This window comes from Beta vulgaris, chromosome 5 (genome assembly GCF_026745355.1).
Source record: "Beta vulgaris subsp. vulgaris cultivar EL10 chromosome 5, EL10.2, whole genome shotgun sequence".
NCBI lineage: Eukaryota > Viridiplantae > Streptophyta > Magnoliopsida > Caryophyllales > Amaranthaceae > Beta > Beta vulgaris.
The window spans coordinates 51,169,465-51,175,464 of record NC_079206.1 but is presented as its reverse complement, the minus strand read 5'-3'; positions in this window follow the sequence as shown (position 1 = coordinate 51,175,464).

The window sequence follows — 6,000 nt, the reverse complement described above, 5'->3', positions numbered from 1 at the left end:
TTACCCCCTCCCCTACCCTGGTTAGTGTCAGTCTTAGTTTGGTTTTCACCTCCCATGATTAGTGTAACGTAGGTATATATTTGGGCTTCCCCCCTACCCGATTAGTGTTGAATTTACCCTCCCCTTTCCCTGGTGGTTATCCGTCTCTCTCCTTCCTCTGGTGCATTATTGGAAGTGTGTTAAGTTGTTTAGTTTGTAGGTGTGTTAGTATGGGTTTACGGTTTGTTAAAATAAGTTGTTTGATACTTTTGTTAATTGCTGGAGTTAGGTTTGATCTGGATGTTGGATCTGGTTTAAGTGTTTGGTTAGGGTTTGCGTGGCAAGAGATTTCATGGATGAGGTTTGTTTTGTCTGATTTTGACAATCATATGGTTTTTCGAGATCTGACAATGGCTAGATTTCAATCTCGATTGGTAATGATTTTATCAATCATTGCATTGACAAAAAGACATATGAAGGTGGCTACCCAATTTGTCAATTGGGTTCGTAGCGCATCAACTCATTTGAGCTTCTCATCAATGGAGAAGCCTAAAATACACTTGCAAAAGGGTATTGAGTCACAAAGGAATGTGACTCTTTCGGGAAATCTGAACGTAGAATCCCATGTGAAAAAAGGTCAATGGGAGCGGTCCTGTAGCAAGTTCCTATTCTCGTCGTTGTTTTGTTACCCCGTTTGTGAAATCAGCCTATCCTCCCACTCCGTTCGTCAGGGCTCTAGCGCTCGTCATCTACCAACAGAAGGTTTTCTCTACAGTTAACTATCAACTCAGCCCTCTAGATCGAGCAGGTTTACCCTTGTTTCAGTTTTTTGTGATTTTGTAATAGTTATGTAAGAGCGAGTATCCTCAATTTTTGTGTTCGTAGGGTTGTATTAGCGTTAGGTTGTACTTCCATTTTTATTAATGCACATTTTTTCCCGTTGTAAAAAAAAACATCAACTCATGATCTTATGAACTCTTATCAGGCCCGGCCCTGGGGGGGGCAGGCGGGGCGCCCGCCCAGGGCCCATAAATCTGAATTCCTTAACTAGTTAACCCAGCGTACTACTGTATATGTCTTGTAGTATTGACAAGATGGTAGTGGTTTGTTTTTGAGGGAACTTGAGAGCGCAAGACTTCAAAGGTTCGAATCTTGTTATTGCAATGTCTATCTTTATGTTTCCTTTTCTTTTTATTTCTTTTTGTTTTTTATTTTTTGTTTTTTTTACAATTGACAAAGATGTTCTCCTTTGTTAGTTGTGACTTTCCTTTCTTTTATATCTTCTTTTTACAATATTTCCAACTTACTTCTTCATTTCCTTTCTACCATCCTATTATATTATTTTATTTTATTAGTCAATATGATTTTATATTTTATATACCTTGAAATTGTAAATTATTAAAAAATAATGTATACAACCTAAATCCAATACTTAGATTCTTGATATTCTTTATAGGTATTGGGTGATAAAATATATTTAATATTTTCGATTTTATTCGTCAAGTTATTACTTTATATAGTTTATTAAAGGCTACTTCATCCGTCCTACAATAATCTGAACACTTTATTTTTTGTTTGTTCCATTTCAATTTTACACACTTTTATTTTTGGCATGGTCCAACTATTATTATGTGATTTCTCTCGTTTTCAATAAAAGATACCCACCAACTCCTACCACATACATTGTTTAAAAAAATAAAAATAACATTTGATAATCACACTATAACTTATTTCTTACATTACATGACCTAATAAGTGTACAAATATTTCTTAGACGGAGTGAATATTAGATATATATTAATCATATAAAAATAAGAAAGTTATTTCTTTTCTTTTTTTGAAGAAATAGTTGTAGATAAACATGAATTACTCGATTTTCAAATAGTTTTTATCCTATAAACATGCATATTTTGTTAAATTTATTATGCATTAGGGGTCCTTATTTCATATATTGCCCGGGCCCAATAATATTCAGGAACGGCCCTGACTCTTATCTATATATATATATATAAAACAAGGTTCATTTATCCTACTTGGCATGTCCACAATGATTCTCCAAGTGCTAATGCCACGTGTCATAGCTCTCCACCATTTTGCCATGTGTCAATACATTTTGACAAAATTAAACAATGGGCTGTTTGATTACCTCTTGCGGCAATGATTTCATTGCTTTGCATTGAAAGATTTTGGCAGAATTTAAGGAAAGAATTATGGTAATATATCAGACAATCGTAAGGAAGAATGATTTTATTTCGGTATATAATTATTTTCCAAGTGATTATACATCCTAAAATAACAGATATGATAGCATAATATGACAACGTAATGGGCTATATTAGTCAACAATAGCTCGAAATATGTCAATTGTTATAAAGCAAATATATACCATTCAAGGCAATATTCTAAAATTTTGTTATTTTGGGAACATATTATGATCATGATTTTTGCTATACTAATTGGCTTCCAAATTTCTCACTACTATATATATTTACATGCATGTTGCAACTCCTAAATCTTGCTTTTTTTTTCTCCAATATGTCCATCTGGTCAATTAAAAAAAAAATTAACATTATTTCAACTTATGATCCCAAAAAAATTGAAAAGACATGTGGATCAACCAGTTAATAGGAAGACATTTTTTGATGGAGCAAACATGAAAATATTAAAAAGGTTGATTGAAGATTAACGACGTTTGCAAGGAAGGCACTGAAGAAATTTAATTTTATAATGAAGATGAAATACATACTATCAACCACCTTCTTTTTAATTCTCGATAAAAAAAAATATATACTTTTTAAAAAAGTTGTTAAAAATTAAAGTTTAAATCATCAACTCATAAATTCAATGGCCACCTAATTAGGATTTTAAATGGGTCACTTTTAAGCAAATTGTAACTTTTAATTTTAAATGGGTCACTTTTAGATTAATAAAATTGACGTATATAAGGCAAAAAGTTACCGCTATCCCACATTAATTTATTGTATATGTGTTACTAAAGATTTGCATACATAAAATAGTCATCAATATTTTTTAGTATATCTAATCAACAAAAAATCTCCTGTGTATTTTATTATGATATTAGCTACATCAGTCATTGAATACACGGGTCATAAGCAATGTTAATATTGATATAACTTACCATTTTACATTATCATTTATGTAACTTACCCGTAGTCGTAGATTTTGATTTATAATGTAGACAATTTATTTTGGAATTGCGGGATTGATAATTTTCACAACTTTTTATATTGCTTAATTATTACTCCAGTAGAATACATTATTATTAGATATTATTGTAGTATACAATAATTATCTTTACGTGTCATTTGTCTATATTAATAATGTAGGGTAGCAATAAGTTCGAGTTGGATTTATTTCAAGTTCACCTGATTTCTATTTCGGGTCACTTACCCCTAATCCAAACTTGACTTGATTCTGATTTCAGGTCGAAAATTAGAATTTGAACCCGACCTTTTCGATTTCAGGTTGACCCGAAACCAACCCAAAATGACATGATTTTAAATTTAATCAATGCAATAATTCAACATATTGAGTGAGTCTTGAATTCAAATGCCAACTTAATCAAATTTAGAATATTCAAGAAACGAGTTTGGTCTAATACAAGTTAGATAAACATAGGTTGGCCTGCCTTGAATTTGACCCCACTTCAAAGTCAGACTATTCGGATTGTTTTGAGGTTCAAAAATTCAACCTGAACCTAACCCATTATTTTTTCTGGTCGGGTTGGGCTGACCCATCTTTTTTTTCAGGTTGAAAATTTTAACCCAAATCCGAAATTTTCAGGTTAGATTCGAGATAGGTTATCATATTGGATCAGCTTTAATTTTGACAGCCCTAATGAAAAGATTATATCATGAAATATAAATTTACAATATATAATCTTTCAATTTTAAATGTAGTCATTCCAATAATTTTGGAATTTAAAAAAACTATTTGAGAACTAAAAAAAATCCATGTGCATTATGCACGGGCCCAAATAATCTTAATATAAATTATTTCTCAAAAAGTCAAGATGTAAATTATTTCGCAATTCAATAGTAACAAATTTTAAAAGTCATCTAATCCTTTATTTCTCATTTATATCTTTCTTAAATTATTTCAATATTTAATTGTGTATGATCACTTCATGATTCTAATGTAAATATCACAAAATATTCAATTTCTAAATTGAAATATTTTGGGTTTTCATATTTTTTCTTAGATATATGTTATTAATATTAATTATCAGCACATATTTTGCTGACCCGCAAATGAACACCATGCTATCTAGGGGGAATAGATAATTTTTTTTAATATGTAACAATATTGATATAAACAATTAGATTCATTGTAAGAAAATTTATGTGAGCTTAAAGCGAGTTTGAACAAGTTTGACCACTAAATGTTACTCAAAGTTAATTAAATTATAACCTAAGCAATGTATATGCTATTAACTTAGTACCATTTAATCATTTATATGGATAATAATAATAATACTGATTATTATAGATAATTTATATTTCAGTATAGTGCATCGCACGCGTTGTAATCCAATTTTAGACTATTCTTAATACAATATTATATCATTTTAGATAACAAGCCCATTTAGTTATTTTGTTTAAGGTTAAACCCATTTTAATTTATACGATTCTCATTACAAGATCATAATCGTGTAGGATATTTCTATATTCATTTCTTAGGTATATATTAGAAGAAAAATTTATACATTACAATAAATATTTCATTTATATACTTCCTCCGTTCCGTTTTAAATGAAACGTTTGTTTTTTCACGCAACCCAACGCGCTTCTTTAGTCATTAATATCTATAGTTGTGTACGCGTAAAAAATATAAAAAAGTTATAATTTGATAGTATGCATCGAGACGAATCTAACAAGATCCCACTTGACTATGTTTTTCTTTATATAATAGCGATAAATTGGAGTCAAAATTGATCAATGAATAGTGTCATTTCATCCAATGTTTTATTTAAAACAGAACGGAGGAAGTATTACAATATATATAAAACAAGGTTCAATTGGCTTATGTGTCAAGCTAATGCTCATTTTGCCACATGTCATGACTATACTTATTCTTATTCTTTTAGTGCCACGTGTACAATGGATCAATTACAATCTTATAAATTTGGTAAGTTTAACTCAACAAATGGAATTGCTTTACAATCATATTATTTACGGCACAGTTGCTAACTAATAGTAAACAATATTAATATTGATAAAACTTACCATTTTACATTACCATTTATGTAACTTATCAAAAAAATAAATGTTATTATATAAGATGTTATGTAATCACACCCTAATATAAACTGATTTTCTTCCACTTCTTTCTTTACACGAAAAATAAAAAAATTCAAATGAATCTCAAATAAAAAAAATAAAACTACCATGTTAGCACAAAAACAAAATGGCGTTACCGTAAACAAAAACAAAAAAGATGAAGTTTACTACAAAAAATTTAAATTCATAAAACCCTAAATATTTAACAATGGAACAAACTTATATTGTCTATTTATTTTTTACTAACTTTAAAATTATTGTGTCACTCACGGTAGAAACATCCTTATTTCAATAATCTTAATTCTAAATTTTTTATTTGATGGGTAATTTTTAAATTCCTAATTGACAGTTATACTACTAATATATTGAATTAATTTTCACTAACTGTTAAAACTTAGAATCTTAATTTTTTCAATAAATTTCTCACTCACTAACTCTAGTAAATTACAAAATTTTCAATACATTGGCATATTGACTATTTCATTCCAACCTTAGCTTATATTATTGATTTTTCTCACTCACTATTATCAATTTTAAGAATTACTCCCTCCGTTTCCTAAAGATCTTCCCTCTTTCCGTTTAAGGGTGTTTCCAAAAGATCTTCCCTCTTTTGCTTTATTCCTTATTTGGCAAAACAAATTTCCCTATTTACCCCCTCATGTCACTATCATATGGTCCACCATTACATTATTAATTCAATTTTACTCCCTTTCTCTCTCCT